The sequence below is a fragment of the Lontra canadensis genome, unplaced genomic scaffold, assembly GCF_010015895.1.
Source record: "Lontra canadensis isolate GAN:19392208 unplaced genomic scaffold, GSC_riverotter_1.0 scaffold19, whole genome shotgun sequence".
NCBI lineage: Eukaryota > Metazoa > Chordata > Mammalia > Carnivora > Mustelidae > Lontra > Lontra canadensis.
Genome location: NW_022631013.1, coordinates 3,606,622 through 3,623,990, shown reverse-complemented (window position 1 = coordinate 3,623,990; position 17,369 = coordinate 3,606,622). Strand labels below are relative to the sequence as shown.

General features: G+C 37.1%; 1 pseudogene; it reads right to left on the bottom strand.

Moving 5' to 3' along the window:
• Positions 1–476: 476 nt before the first annotated feature.
• LOC116869556 overlaps positions 477–17,369 on the bottom strand; it is a 92,550-nt pseudogene continuing 75,657 nt past the window's right edge.

The following is a 17,369-nucleotide window of genomic DNA, read 5'->3' as shown; positions in this document are numbered from 1 at the left end:
AATATGCATTTTTTAATTACAATCTACTTTCAAATAGTAGTATACCACTTTACATTTAAGACCTTTACAACTCCATACTTCAATTTCTCCTCTCTTGCCTTTGTATCATATGTTTTACTGCTATATAAATTATAATCCACAAAATAATACATAGGTGACATTTTTAATTTAAACTGTTACTACCTTATTACCCTTAAATAAAGCTTAAAAGAAGGAAAATTGTTATAGTCACACATGTATGTTTGCCTTTCTCAGAGTTATGATCAGTAATTTTTCTTTATCTTTGTTTTTGTTTGTTTCTTTGTTTTTGCTGCAAAAAGCTTTTTTTTTTTCCCCCAGTTGGTCCATGGTTTGGGAGAGAGCTCCAAGGTGATTGAAAAGCTGCTTAGTGGCTGTTCTAAGAGGCTCAGGCACAAGCCCTGGCATGAGGGTGATGTCAGAGGGGCTCCTGAAAGATTGCTGAGCTCCAGAGGCTTCTAGTTGTGTTTGAAAATGAGCCTTTGGAAGAGATCCTCGTCCAGCCCAACCTGGGTGCTGCCCAGTCTGCAGAGCTTAATCGGGTAGTTACCCATCTTCTTGAGTTTCACCTCCTCATCCAAGAAGTGATTCACCAGAAAGTCACAGAGATGGGAATCTGCAAGAGCAGAACCCAGGACATGCAGTTGTAAAAGGGCTTGGTTCAGGATCTTCTCCAAAGCCAGGGTGGCTTCCTTGGCATCCACAGTTTTACCCCACTCATCTTGGGATGGCTTCCACAGTCCTGGAAGAGGATGCAGCCACTGTGGTGGTTTTGCATCTTCAAGAGATGCTCAGTGTCCTCATACTTCTCCTCAGCCAAGTGACTCACAGAAGTGGCCCGTGCCCCCCAGAGCCACATGATCATGGTCAAAATAGAATCCTAGAGAGAGGTAGGTGTAGGAAGCCCATAGAAGCATGTTGATCAGGTTGTTGTTGTTGGCCTTCACCTCGGTGGAATAATTCTGATATGCCTGAAAGCTCATGGTTGATCAGTAATAAAGAGCTAAGCTTAAAATAGAGTATTAGCTGGTCCCAGAGGAAGAGGGTGTCTAAGAAGATGGCTCTGAGCTTGGCAACTGGGAAAAAGGTTGAGAATGGTTAGAGGCTAGTAGAAGGGGTGTCCTTGGGTCTGTTCCATCCAAACACTGTTGAAACAAGAGACAGATCTGCAGGAACACCGGATACTCTGCCTAATCAGTAATTTTTCTAAGGAATACAAGTTTGTTTTGTTTTTAAGACTTTATTTATTTATTTGACAGAGACACAGTGAGACAGAGAGCGAACACAGCAGGGGGAGTGGGAGAGGGAGAAGAAGGCTTCCTGCCGAGCAGGGAGCCTGATGCTTCTGGGCTCAATCCCAGGACCCAGGAGTCATGACCTGAGCTGAAGGCAGATGCTTAACAACTGAGCCACCCAGGAGCCCCTAAGAACACTAGTTTATTCTAGTAAGAAATTAAGAGTCTGCAGTCTGGCTATTAGGGTGCCTGTTACGAATATGTTAGTCACTGTAAGGTTTTTTTTTTCCAAATAGTGAAATGTGTTAGTTCTGTTCTTTCATAATGATTATCCCAACTGTAGTAGCTTAAAATAGTATACATTTCATATACAGTTTCTATTACTCTAAATTTCTTTGCATAGGGGTGCCTGGGTGGCACAGTTGGTTAAACCTCTGACTCTTAGTTTCAGCTCAAGCCCTCATCTCAGGGTTGCAAGACTGAGATATCCTGGGCTCTGTGCTCAGCCTGGAGTCTGCTTGAGTTCTCTCTCCTTCTCACTGTGCCCGTCCTGCTTGCACTCCTTTTTTCTGTCTCTAAAAAATAATAAATAAATAAATAAAAAGTTTCTTTGCATAGATACAATTGCTGATCTTGTATTTTCTTTCTTTTCTTTGAAGAACTCTATTATAATTTATTATAAGGTAGCTTTTATGGTGATGAATTCTGTAAGCTTTGGTTTGTCCCCCCAAATCCCTTTTGTCTCCAGTTTTGAAGGTTATATCCCCTGGATAAATTATTTTATGTTGCCTTTTTTTTTTTTTTTTTTTTTTTTTGCTTTGGTCACATACTTTTTTTTTTTTAAGTTTGCATGATTTCAGAAAATAAATCTTCACTAGCCTTACTTTTGTTCCCATGTGCAGTGTGTCTTATTTCTCTGACCACTTTTAAGAGTTTCTCTTTTACACACAGGTTAGTATTTTATGCCTATCAATCTTGATGTTGTTTTCTTTGTGTTCATCCTTTTTAATGTTTGATGCACTTCTCACATTTTTAGATTTATTATTTTCATCAAATTTGAAAAAGCTTTTTAGTTATTTCTTAAAAACCTGTTTCTGTCTCTGTCAGGATTCTGATATTATCTCCCTTGTATCCAAGGGCCTGTTCATTTTTTTCAGTCTTCTATTTCCCTCTGCTTCATGTGGTTGGATTCTGTTGTATATCTTAAAGTTCATTGATCTTTTTTTCTGCAGTGTCTAATCTGCTGTTAAGCTCACACTTTGGATTTTTCATGTTAGATAGGATGTTTTTCATTTGTCTTAATTTTGTTTGGTACTTTTGATACCTTACTTTCCTTTTCTCATCATACTTACATTTTCTTTTCCATAGACCTAGGAATATGGGGTGAATCTGCCCCAGTTTCTACTGAATGTCTGGCTATAGCCATGCATCGCCTGTTCCACTTGTGTAATTAGTCATTTCTTTAAAAAGCATTAGCTTTTTTAGGGACAAATTAAGAGTCTGAAGCTGTATGTTAGAGTGCCCATTTCTAGTTAGACATTTTTTTTTTTAAATTAGAGACATTAGTCTTATATTACTGTTTAATCTCAAATTTAGCAGCTTAAAACAATATTTTTCTTCTATCATAGTTTCTGCAGCTTGGGTCTCTTGCTTGGCTTGACTTTGTGTTTGGCTTAGGGACTCACAAAGGTATAGTGAAAGTGATAGCCAGGTTGTATTGGCATCTGGAGCCTCCCCTGGGAAAGAATATACTTTCAAGCCCAAATCCTGTTCTTGTTATTGGGATTCATTTTTTTTCCAGTGGTATGATTCAAGGCACCAGCCTTTGTTTTCTATTTGCTGGAAGCTGCTTTCTCATTCTAGAAAGGGTTTCAGTCCCTTGCCACGAGAAGTCTCCATCATGGCCACCTACTTCATCAAGAGAGCAAGAATAATCTCTAAATCTGATGCAGTCTCCCACAAAATAATGTAATCTTGAGAGTAACTTCATTGTGTTTGCCATATAACCTAATCAAGGGAGTAACAGCCAGTAACCTTTGAAATATTCTATTAATGAGAAACAGTACAGATTTCACTCATACTCAAGGCAATTATGCAGATGTGTAGACATGAGTAGTGGGAAATATTGGAGATCTGCACACTATATGAAAACTAGAAGTTTTTTAAAAGGAAAATAGATAGTGAGTTCATACTAATCTTATTCAAATTCAAGACTACAAGATTTTTGCTTTACTCCTGTATCTTACATTTGTACCTCCTCTTTCCTATCTAAAATGTCAGTCTCCCAAGAACAATGTACTTTTCAGTTCTATTTATATAAAAATGCATACATAATAACCTGAGAATTACAGTACCATCAATATGATGTTTGAAGATAGCTTAAGAATTTTTTCTGTGCTGCTTTATTTTTAAAATGTGCTACTGGGTATACTTGTCAAATCATTATCTTTTTAAATTGGCATATAATTGACATATAACATTATATTAGTTTAAGGTTGTACCACATAATGATTCAATATATGTATGTAATGAGAAATGATCACCACAGTATGTCTAGTTAACATGCATCACTACAAAGTTAAAAAAAAAATTTGTGATGAAAACTTTTAAGATCTACTCTCGTAGAAACTTTAAAAAATGTAGTATGTTATTACTAACTGTGGTTACAAATGATTGTCTTTTAAATATGTTGGGGTAATTCCTACAAATGAGTGTAAAATAAGGCATTTTTTTTTCCATTTTAATTTTCATGGTCTACTTTAAAGTGTTTATTTTGTTTTAAAATACATAAAATTTGCATGACTCCAGTGTCACATCTTTCAAATATGGTACATTGAAGAATCAGTCTAGTTTCTATCCCTTGGCTTGCAGTTGTCCAGTCAGCCCCCTTTCCCTCTTCTCCTTCAGTCCTAGTTAAGTGCTAGGATACTTTCTGTGTCTATAGATTTGTCTGTTCTGGACATTTTGTGCAAATGGAATCCTATAACATGGCCTTTTGTGTCTGGCTTATTTTACTTAGCATAATGTTTTCAAGGTGCAACTGTGTTGTAGCAGAGTTTAGTACTTACCTCATTCACTTTTATGGTTGAATATTCAATGTATGGTATTCTACATTTTTTTTCCATGTTGCCATTGATGGACATAGGTTATTTCTTTCATTATTTTGAATAATGCCCTGAACATTTGTAGAGATATATATATATATATATATATTTATATATAATTGTAGAATACCATACATTGATTTTTTTTTTTTTTTTATTTTTTATTTTTTTTTTTATATATATTTTTTTTTTTTTTTTTTTTTTTTTTTTTTTTTTTTTTTTTGCATGAGACATAAGTTTTATTTCTGTTGTGTGTATATACCTCAGAGTGGAATTGTTGGATCAGTTGGTAACTTTAGGTTTAACTTTTTGAGGACCTGGCAGACTGTTTTCCAAAGTGATTGCAGTATTCTATGTTTCCCCCAGCAATGTATGAGTGTTCTTGTTTGCCCACCTCCTTTCCAACACTTGGTGGTATATGTATTTCGATTATAGCCATCCTAGAGGTTGTAAATATAGCCATCCTAGAGGTTGTAAAGCAGTATCTCATTGTGGTTTTCTCATTGCATTTCCTGGATGGCTAAGGGTGTTAAATTACTATTTTCATCTGTTTGTTGACCATTTGTTTATCTTCTTTAGAAAAATGTCTGTTCAGATTCTTTGCCCATTCTACCCTATTTCTTTTACTTACCCTATAAGACCATTCAACAAATCTCATACTTCTATTATTTTTAAAATAAATAAATGCATAGATGTAAATATCCCTCATAGATAAATGGTAGTTCATGACATACAGTGTACTTCACCTTGCTTTGTTAACACAATGTTGATTGTTCCATAATTATATGGCGAGAAATTCCTCATTTCTTTTTAAAACTGTATCCTATTGCGATGGCATGTCATATCTTATTTTACAGTTTGCTCATGTTGTACTTTACCCAGTTAGTCCCCTAATTTTTAATATTTGGGTTTCCAATTTGTGTGCCATTTCAAGTAATGCTGCATGGAATAATCTTCTGTATATATCTTAATAATTTTCAATATATCTTTAACAAATTCCTAAAGGTAGTTGTAAATTAGGATGCAAATAAGTATACACTTCTGTAGATATTTTTAAATGTCTTTCCATAAAGGTTGTACCATTTTTAATGACCACTGATAAGGTGTGAGAATTCTAGTCTTTCAACAACTTCCTTCAAAATTATGTTGTCAAACTTGGGATTTTTACACTGAGACAGGAGAGAAATGACATGTCAGGGCAGTTTTAATTTGCATTTTGTCATGGTTAAAAGCCATTAGCAATTAATTTTCCATGAAAGGGCTATTCATAGTCCTGTCCCATTTTTTCTTTTGGCCTGAGATATAGAGACACAGTTTTCTGTTTGTTTACAAAATAATGTAACAGAATACATCACACACAAAGCGATTTGTGTTTACTCTTATGTGTGTGAATACTTCCGTATAGGGCTTTTCCATGTCCAGTTAAATGTTCTGAGGGGACAACTTCATGAGAAAACTACATTTCTTCACATAACAAAATGGTAGTGTCGGTGCCTATAAAAAATAATGTCTACCCCTCTTTTAGGTCCCTGGGAGTGATTGGGGACATTTACTGGTTAAAATCAGTTTGCCTTTTAAGTTCATGTTCCTTTACCCAGGTCTGTCTTCATGGGTCTTTTTTGTTATTTATTTTTTAAAAGATTTAATTTATTTATTTGACAGAGAGCACATTAGCACAGGGAGTGGCAGATAGAAAGAGAGGGAAAAGCAGACTCCCCGCTGAGCAAGGAGCCCGATGTAGGGCTCCGTCCCATGACCCTGGGATCATGACCTGAGTGGAAGGCAGTCTTAACCCAGTGAGCCACCCAGGCACCCTATGGGTCTTTTTGGGATGAAAGCTTTTTAGCAAAGGACGAACTGGTATCACCTGAGCAGTGGGTCTTTCTACAGAATTGATAAGCTCCTCCTAAACAGGGAAATTTTTAAAAAGTACAACCTAGAATTTTGTCACTATCAATAACACAAAAGTATTAATTTTTTGTTCTTTGTTTTGAATTGTTCTAGGTAACATGTTCAGAAGAAAAGAACTATAGATTTTTCTTTTCTAAGATTTTGTTTGGGGCACCTTGTGTAGCAATGGGTTAAGCCTCTGCCTTTGGCTCAGGTCATGGTCTCAGGGTCCTGGGATGGAGCCCCGCATCGGGCTCTTTGCTCAGCAGGGAGCCTGCTTCCCCCTCTCCCTCTGCTTGTCTCTCTGCCTACTTGTGATCTCTCTCTCTCTCTGTGTCAAATAAATAAATAAAATCTTTAAAGAAAGATTTTACTTATGTAATTGTCAGAGAGAGAGCGTGTGAGAACACAAGGAAAGGGAGTGACAGGCAGAGGGAGAAGCAGGCTCCCTGCTGAGCAAGGAGCCCAATGTGGGACTGAATACTAGCACCCTGTGATCATGACCTGAGTGGAATGAAAGAAGACACTTAAACAACTGAGTCACCTAGGTGTATCAAGCACTATAAATTTTATTTATGCCCAATGCAAATTCTTTCTGAAACTTAATGAGAGGATGAAAATGATGTTCATTAACAATTCTTTTTTTTTAAAGCTTTATATACTTACTTTAGAGAGAAAAAGAGAGTGTGAGAGTAGGGGGAGGGGCAGAGGGAAAGTTGGAGAATCTCAAGTAGACTCCCCATTGAGTGTTGAGCCTGTTGCCCGGGGCTCAGTCCCAAAACCCTGAGATCATGACCTGAGCTGACATCAAGAGTCAGATGCTCAACTCACTGAACCACCCAGACACCCCATTAATAATTCTTTATACTAATTTTAAGATTTTTTAAAAGACAGTTGCAGTTTGAGCAGTTTGAAGTAACTACTATTGGATAATTTCTTTTAGAGAGTTTTGTTTTTTCATGCAGTCAGGTCAATAGACATTCTTGTCTGTGAATATTGGGTCTTTTCCAGAAGACTAATCTCAGAACAGAATTATATTAGTAATAAGTTCAAATAAAAACTTCAAATCTCAGTGGTTTAAAACAATGTTTATTTCTTGCTTACACAAGGTCTAATACATGTTCAGTTTTAATCTATATCTGGAACTCATGTCCTCAAGGACAACTTGGTAGGGAATATAGAGAGAGAGGAGGGACATTGGCTCCAAGGTCCTTTGGCCCTAAAAGGAAACTCATCATTTCTACTCACAGCCATTTGGCAAGAGTAGTCACATGACTTCAGTCTAACTGCATAGAAGGCTGGGAAATATAAAGGAGTACATGGATGTTTAATGTATCCATAGGGATGAATTTCAGAAGAAAAATCTTTTTTTGCACTGAAGTACAGGAATCTAAGAATTGTCTTGGGGCACCTGGGTGGCTCAGTGAGTTGAGTGTCTGTCTTTGGCTCAGGTCCTGATCTCAGGGGCCTGGGATTGAGCCTGTGTTGGGCTCCCTGATGAGCGGGGAGTATGCTTCTTCCTCTCCTGCTTGTGGTCTCTCTCTCTGTCAAATAAATAAATAAAATCTTTCTTAAAAAGATTTTACTTATTTATTTGACAGAGAGAGAGCATGAGAGGGGAGAGCTCAGAGGGAGAAGCAGATTCCCTGTGGAGCTGGGAGCCTGACTCGGGACTCGATCCCAGGACCCTGAGATCATGACCTGAGCTGAAGACAGTGGCTTAACCAACTGAGCCACCCAGGCACCCCAATAAATAAAATCTTAAATAACAATACGAATTGTCTCATTACAATTTGAGAGGAAATAGATTTGGAAGATCTAGAGAAGAGAAGAAAGACATGTCTGGAAAAAGAGAAAGCCACACCAACATGGCATCACATTGTTTATATTTCTTGAGTGATACATTTCCAGGAATGGTTATGCCTGTCATTTGTTTTAAAGTTGCATTTTGCTTACTGCTATAATTACTTTTCATTACCCGCAAATTTTCAGTGGAGATAATACAGAGGACAGCCTTGTGTTGTTGGCAGATGATCATTTAGGGGAAACACATGAAGCAAGATTCATTTGATGATGGTATAAAATGGGGTGGAGAAAGAGAATTCTCAGAAATTGAGAAAAGCTACGGTTGATATTTAAAATCAAGCTTTTGTGAATACAGAGTGAGATTTCAGAAGATCCTAAACCAGCCCTTTTGCCCCTCTATAAACCCAGTAGAAAAATATGGCCCTGGGACTCCTACCCCCACAATAAACACAAAGTGGTTCTAACCCTTTAAAGTACAGAGTGACCCCCTAAGGTTGGAGGATTCAGGATCTTTGTGGTTAAACCAGTAAAACCACATTTATTTGCTTGTTAGTGTTTAGTGATATTATATAATTTATGTGTTATCTCATTTAAGTCTAATGAAATAGATATTAGCTTCTGTATTTTATAAATTAGATGAATGGGGTTCTGAGAGTTTAAATGACTTGCCTGGAATATATATGTTATAGGGGAAGAGGAAGAGGCAAAATGCTTTAGGCTCTTTTTTTTTTTTTTTTTTTTTAAAGTATATGCTGATTTGCAGGATTTTTACTACCAATAGAATCTGCACTTACTGGAACTTAGTATTTGTCCATAACAGATATCAAAGACACTCCCTCATTCTGGTTCAGAAAAGGAAAGCGATACTACTGTGCTGTCCAATGTGTTGACAAATCATTTCTAGATTTTTTGAGAACCTATATAGAGGTTTGAGATAGTACTTTCTTTGCTAAGTAGGTTGTAACTGCAGCTCAACACTTTCTAGGTTCATAACATACCTGATGTGGCCACAATATATCTGGCCATTGAAGGGGAGGAATAACATGTTATGTTAAAAAACATTTAATGACTGAAGTTAAAGTAACATAGAATGCTTGTTCCCGGGGCTCTAGGAGCCATATTGCCCTAATTCTTCACCTAAAGAACTCATGCTTGAACAAAGCTATCTATGGAGAAATCCTTTTACAAATTGCTTGATTCCTACCAGCTACCAGTGGAATAAGCAATCTGTTCCTGCATTAATAGGCTGCTACCTAGAGGAAACACTTAGGCAAGATAGCAAGCTGTCTTTTAAAATTCTGGAAAGCAAAAATGTCAACGAGGCCTGATTTTACCAAGTGGGCCTTTGAATCCTAAACTGCTTATTAAGACTCGTGTGTTTGGAGCATATGTGAAACAAGCAACGGATTTCTTGCATGTGGTACAATTAGCCAAAACCCAAACCAATAAATATTTGGTCCTTTGATTAGGAAAAGAAAATTCATATGTTGTCTTACCATTTAGTGGACTATGATTACCATCTATTATGCTTGAATGAGCAATATTTTTTTAATAGACTGTCCTACACTGAAAGCTAGTCTCCTCCTGAAGAGAGATAGAGTGTGTGCATTTACATATCAAAGCACACTTACTGAAATCTTAGTTGGCTCCATTCTGTTTTATAGCTCATCTCCTGGTGGTGACCAAAGCTTGTACTTCTAAACTACATTATGTGTTTTAGTACCTATATATTCCTTTAAAAAATGTGCTAGAATAATCCAATTCCAAAAATATATATAGTTATCTTACATTTTCAGTGAGCCATGCTCTCTAACACATAAGGAAAAGTGATTATATTACAGAAACCACACAATGCTCTCTTAAATTACATAAACTTCTTGAGGCAAAACTATCTCCCCCACCCTTGCCCCGAGCAGAAATAAAAGCTATATGTAAGCAATATTAAGTGTGTTGCTAAACGTTAGTAAAAAAAAAAAAATAAATAAAAATTCAATTGAAAAAAAAAGGTAGGGCTGAGCAATCAATTTATATCTGGTTCAGAACATGTTACAAACACCAAGAGATTTCAAAGTGTTGAAAATGAATCACAGCAGCATTCACGACTGAGCAGCAACAGGGAATGATATAAAATAAGTTCCCAGCTTGGGGTTTTCTGTAGGTTTCTCCTTTTGCCAAGCAATCAATCATGTGCAGTATTGCATTCTTCCCATTTGTGCATTCATCACTGTACTGGCAATTGCACTGGGGAAATTGGACAGAGCAGAGGAGGAAAGGAGTCTGGCTGGACTGTTTAGTGACATAGGTGACAGGTCTTTTCCTTTGAACTTGAGTTTGGGGGTTCCATTTGGGTTAGAGGTGCCTTTATAGGCATAGAAAACTTATTATGTGCTTGGGAAAATTCCAACACTGTTAGTGAAAAGCAGAGTACACACATGGAATATGGGGATTCTGGTATGATAAAACAAATTATGATCAAAAATAGATTTTTAAGAACATTTGTGTTGAGGATCTAAGCAAATTCTGAGATCACCGAAGTAGACAGAGATCCAACCACACCACATGCAAAGCTCTGTGTTTGAAATTTGGAAGGATGCAAAATATCTCTTTTCAGGAGTCAGAAATCTTCAAGGGTTACAGGAAAGTGTTATTTTGTAATTCAGCAGAGTACAGGTTTCCCTTAGTGTCTGAAAGTGTACTTCTACGAAACCTTTTGGAAGTGAACATGGCATAAAGCAAAGAACCAATTAGCATTAATCTATATGGAAAATTTTTTGAGCATTCCTAGACCTAAAAAAAACCAAAACCAAAACAAAACAAAACAAACTCTCACAGGCTTTCTGATACTTTAGTACACATCTTGCACAAAATAAATGGACATAAGATAGAGCACACATGCTCCCAGACACAGTTCATAGCTGCGGCAGCTTGATGCTGAGATGCTTAGTGGAGATCCCCTGCAAAGGACCTGGGTGATGTTACTGTCGCCGTTTGGGTGCGCACTGCCTTTTTAATGTCTCAGCACCAAACAAGTACTGAATGCTATTTTCTTTTCTTTTTTTTTTAAAGATTTTATTTATTTATTTGACAGAGAGCAAGAGAGTGAGCACGAGCAAGGGGAGTAGCAGAGGGAGAGGGAGAAGCAGGCTCTCTGCCGAGGAGGGAAACTGATGGGGGGGGACTCCATCCCAAGACCGTGGGATCATGACCTGAGCTGAAGGCAGAGGCTTAACCATCTGAGCCATCCAGGTGCCCCCTGAATGCTATTTTCATTTTTTGCTCTTTTTTCATAAAACTGAAAATCCTCTTTGGATTTCTTTCAGTTAATGAAAACTGGTACTGATGTAGGTCTTTTGTAAAAGCAAAACAGTGTTTCACTCCTATGTGGAATTTAAGAAACAAAACAGATGAACCTAGGGGAAGGGAAGGCAAAATAAAATAGGGTGAAAACAGAGAGGTAGGGAAACCCTAAGAGAGGCTGAACTCTAGGAGATAAGTTGAGGGCTGCTGGAGGGGAGGTGGGTTGGGGGAAGGGATAACTGGGTGATGGATATTAAGGAGGACACTTTTGTCATGAGCCCTGGGCGCTATATGCAACTGGTGAAACAGTAAATTCCTTCTCTGAAACTAATGGAAAAAAAAAAAAAAGGCGAAGCAATGTCAGAACTTGCTCAAAGCAAGTGATGCCTGTGTAGAGGGCTAGGTGAAAGCTCTAGGAAAATCAGTGTCACAGGTCTTTGAAAGAGGAATTTGGAATGGGGAAGACTGGAAATGCTTAATGGGAAGCATGAAAAAAGTGACTAGAAAATCAACATAGAACAGCAGACTGGAGATGAGAGTAGGCAGTGCGCATGCTTGGGACAGGGCATGAGCCCGCCTGTCTGGAACGGGCTTTATCCTAACCATGCTTTCTGAGTATGTTATAGGTCACAGGGACCATGAGAAGACAATTATGTGTAACACAGAGGATTTTCATTTTGGGGCCCTCTTAAAGCCATCATTGTTTCCTTTGTTACTTATTTACCATTTTTACAATTCATAGTGAATCATATATTAGTACCTTTTTCCAGTTCTCAACTTTTTGTAGAATTGAAAAATGGCTACAGTAGACACACGAGTTGTTTTTTATGCACCAGAAAGCAAGTTCACCTTGTGGGTATTTTGTTTGCCTGGTTTTCCGTTTCCTTGCTATTCTGGATAACCTTCCATCAGCATATTCCTTGAAATGAGCTTGAAGTATTTGTTCTGTATTTTATATTGAACTTGGGCTCATGTCTTTTGCAGACAAATGACTTGTTAACATATTGTTTTTGAAGCACAATTTGCATTTCTGTGAACCAGGGATTAGGCATTGTGTGTAGATTAGGAATAATTTATGTCTAATTAATAATTGATGTTTTTCCCTATTCTGACTGAGATCTTGTTCTGCATAATATGAGAAGAGCAGATAGTCCCTAGTGATGACAAGAGAAAGCATTTTTCAAGTGCAAATAACACTAAAACATCAAAATCGGCTGCAGTGGGCTTTTTGACCACTTCACTGCTAAATAATTGAACCTATTGAATCTCAGAATTTTTTTTCACTATTCTTGTCTTCCGAAATTAGAAAATGTAGGCATGTAACAATGCCCACGTATTCAGAACTGAAAATCTTGGCCACCTCACATGTCTAGAGGGCACTGATAAACTGAAAAGGCCACCAAGAAGGCCTCTGGCCAGTCAGAAAGAAAGCCATAAAGCTTATATATTGACACTAATTTTTGTCAGGGCAAAGTCCTTAAAGCAGTCAACCTATATTATTTTTTTAAAAAAGGTTTTTTTTTCAATTTAAATAAATTATAGATTTATTATAGTAATTCCAAATATAACGAAGTATTTATAGTAAATGTCGCTGCTGCCCCCCCACTCCCATTCAACTTCCTAGCAGTGATAAGTATTAATTATTTCCGGTCTCTTTAAAATTCAACAAGCCTATTTTATTTCTTAGATTCAAAGAGCCCATTAGAAGAGCTGAGAAAGGCATCTGGAAGGAGCTAGAAGCCCTAACAGTCTGTCCATAAGAATAGAAATAAAAATATAAAGCAAAAACCAAAGAAAGGTATTAAGACAGCCACAGACACTCCAAAATCGTGACAATCCAGAACATCTAGTTTATACCAGAATTCAAACGGTACCAGTTTACAAGAGTGTGTTCAAATGAGAGAAAAGTTATCTGGCCGTGTTTTCCAAGATGTGGGATTAGAGCTAGTTACATGTAAAATGCTTAGCCCAATGAATAAACCAAAAATCTCTTATTATTACAATAAATCAACTTGGCCTCAGTTTCTCTCTTTTTTGGTTTTAATACTTTCACTCACGCATCATATCATTGGGTGATGCTGAAAATAGTCTTATCCCCAAATGGTTGAATTGCAGTATAGAAATGTATCAACATTTCTGCCATCTCCTGTACATTCACCTCTCTTAGTCCTTCACTAGCTATATACTTTGTTTTTAGACCTCCTAAAAACACCCAATTTCTTGATATTTTTGTTATCTTCCAATCCAGCACTTACACTGGTGGTTTCCCCTGTTTCTACCACTTAAGCTTGACTCCATGTGTCACATTTTAGTCACTCTCTTCCCATTGACCCGGAGGACCTTGCTGTTCCTCCCAGCTTGACTGAAGTTAGCCAGCTTCCTGACTTTCCTTTTCTTAGAACATCTACATAAGAAAATTTGCAACTGTCAATTCTTTCGGTGCCTCTTTGAGAGGTCAATCTTTTAAAATACCTCTTACCTGCTTTTCTACCCACTGATGTCTATTTCCAGGAATTGGGAGCCATCCCTTTGATATATATCCTCAAAGGAGATAGTCCCCCTAGCATCCGGTGGGAGGAGAAATCCTAACTTCTTCCAGTACTTGCTCTAAAGTGTCAATCTATCTCCTGTTACGGAAATACGAAAAAGCAAACTTTTCTTTGGGTTCACCCAATTAGCAAACACAGATAATCTAGGATCCCTCTTGTCTCAGAGGAGTTCAGACTGAGCTCTTGTTTCTTTCTTTCTTATTGCAATGGCCTTGAATAAATTCTTCCTCGTTTGTTTAATTTTGTGTAGTGCAATGTTTGCTTTGACACCATTAATTTACTGATCTACCTTAACCTACTTTTCCACTTTCAACCCTCATATCAAGTCAGTATTTGACCTGCTTTACTATTACATCTTGGTCACTTTGTATGACTATAGAGAATTAGACAATCTTTTCCCATTTACATGGGCGTTTTCCCAAGATTTCACCACTCTCCTCCATCCAAATACTGGTCAGCTGTGCTAATACTAGATATTCCAGTTATAAAAAGAACTTTATCAATTTGAAAGCTTAAGTGGTATTTCAAATCAGTCTTCCTTATACATTGCTGCCATTGTGATCTCAAAAAGATGACTGTCACAGAAGTGTTCTATCATTCAGCCCTGCCTATATCACAATCTTTACCTTTCACCATGTCCTGCTACATAATCCAGGCTCCATCATACTGGATTGATGGACAGTTTGTTAATGTTTCAGAATGTTTTCTATGTCCTTGACTTTACTGATACAGTTCCATGCCCCCATGCAAACAATCATTCACTCACTCATTCTTTCAAAGGTTTCCTTGAAACGTTAAAGATACATTAGAAAACACATATTAAACACACATTAAATGCCTCAAGTAAATTTTTCCTTTTGTAACTATTTGTGTCTGATGACCCTGTCTCCTTTTTCAAGATTCAGCATAGTCTCTATTTCAAATAGCATTTTTAACCATCCCTGTCACCATGTAGAATTAACCTCTCTTTCCCTTCTTCCCGGCTCAATTCTGTTATATTCTTCTATCACGGAACATCAAACATTTTTGGGACTTTTTAAAAATACGTATTTAAGGATCTAAAGGACTAGAAACCGTTTTGATTCCAGCAAACAATATTGTCCATTTTGACTGAATTTGAGTTCTCTCTCCCTCTCTCTCTCTCTCTCTCTCTCTCTGTGTGTGTGTGTGTGTGTGTGTTTAATTTAAATCCATAGGTTTGAATTTCTCTATTGGTTTAGTGCTGGATACACAACATCTCTGACACATAATTCTCTCCTATGTTTGACTTTGATCACTGGTTAGTGACTTTATTGAATGATTTGTTTCTTATACAAAGACATGATACATGTACTTCATAAGATTATCTGTTGAGAAAAGTGTCCTTGAAAACTGTAACAATTATACTTTATGGAAATAATAACAGAAGCATATTTTCTTTTTTTTGCTTTTTTAAAATTAACATATAATGTATTATTTGTTTCAGGGGTACAAGTCTGTGATTCATCAGTCTTACACAATTCACAGCTCTCACCATAGCACATACCCTCCCCAATGTCCATGACCCAGCCACCCTATCCCTCCCACCTCCCTCCCCTCCAGCAACCCCCAGTTTGTTTCCTGAGATTAAGAGTCTCATATGGTTTGTCTCCCTCTCTGGTTTTGTCCCATTTATTTTTTTCCTCTTTTCCCCTATGATCCTCTGTGTTGTTTCTCAAATTCCTCATATCAGGGAGATCATATGATAATTGTCTTTCTCTGATTGACTTATTTCTCTTAGCATAATATATCCTCTAGTTCCATCCACACCACTGCAAATGGCAAAATTTTGGGTTTTTTGATGGCTGCATAGTATTCCATTGTATATGTATTTGTGTGTGTGTATACTACATCTTCTTTATCAGTTCAACTGTTGATGGACATCTAGGCTGTTTCCGTAGTTTGGCTATTGTGGACATTGCTGCCATAAACATTTGGGGGCACGTGCCCCTTTGGATCACTACATTTGTATCTTTAGGGTGAATACCCAGTAGTCTGATTGCTGGGTCGTAGGCTAGCTCTATTTGCAACTTTTTACCTCCATCCTGTTTTCCAGAGTGGCTGCACCAGCTTACATTCCCACCAACAGTGTAGGAGGGTTCCCCTTTCTCTGCATCCTCACCAGCACCTGTTGTTTCCTGACTTGGTAATTTTAGCCATTCTGACTGCTATGAGGTGGTATCTCACTGTGGTTTTGATTTGTATTTCCCTGATGCCGAGTGATGTGGAGCACTTTTTCATGTGTCTGTTGGCCATCTGGATGTCGTCTTTGCAGAAATGTGTGTTCATGACTTTTGCCCATTTCTTGATTGGATTCTTTGTTCTTTGGGTATTGAGTTTGATAAGTTCTTTATGGATTTTGGATACTAGCCCTTTATCTGATATGTCAGTCGCAAATATTGGCTCCCATTTTGGTGGTTGTCTTTTTGTTTTGTTGACTGCAGAAACATATTTTCTAACAAGAGTACTTGTGCATGAATCATTCTGGATAAATAAATTTTCCCAATAGCTTAGCACTTTAAATATCCAAACTTTAAAATGTTCTAGTGACAGGAAATATTATAGATATCTATTATATATGGCATTGATTTTAATTAGAATATAGGGGTAGAATTTCATCTCTTTTAATATTTTCTTTACTATATATGGTCATCATTTTGAACAGCCCAGGATGTAAAGTTCTGGTGCTTTCAGAAGCAGCTTAGTGTTTCAGAATTATGAGACCTCTGGCTGCTGTGTGCCTATCCTGCCTTTCATAGATCTTCTCTATTTATATAATAAACTGCTTTTTGGAAGCCTGAAAACCATACATTCTAATTTATAAAAGTTCTATATAGAACAGTAATAAGAGCACACTAGGTCAAGCCCTGAAGGGGTTCTTTTTAAAAGACATAATTAATCCTTCGACCAATAGAATTTCTGATAATGATATTACCTGCCCAAAAGACAAAAGCCAAAAAAAAAAAAAAAAAGGCTTGTTTTGTTATCATTATTTGGGACTACAGATAGTTTTTCTGGGCAGTTGACTCCTAGGTAGGCAAATTTAATTTTGATGGGTTCTAATATGGTGATATTAACAATAAATTCCTTACTACAAAGTAAAGTTTATCTTAAGATTAGAAACCTTTTTTAGGGCGTTTTGAATTGAAACAGGTTAGGGATTATTATGTATGCAATTGGGATGACCAGAAGAAGATATTTGAAAAGGATCATTATAGTTAACCTTCCCTGAACTTGTTAATAATACAAAATTGAAACCCGAGCCTCAGTTTACATATTTCACATGGGTCTTAGCAACCTTGGCAATACCCCTAATTTGATATTTTGAAAAGTATTTGCAATTTTTTCTCCATAAAACTGTGTTGGCTTGGAAAGATGGAAATATTACACTATCACAATCTCTTATCAGTTGTCATATATTCAATATATCTGGGTTAGTAAAGAAAATGGTA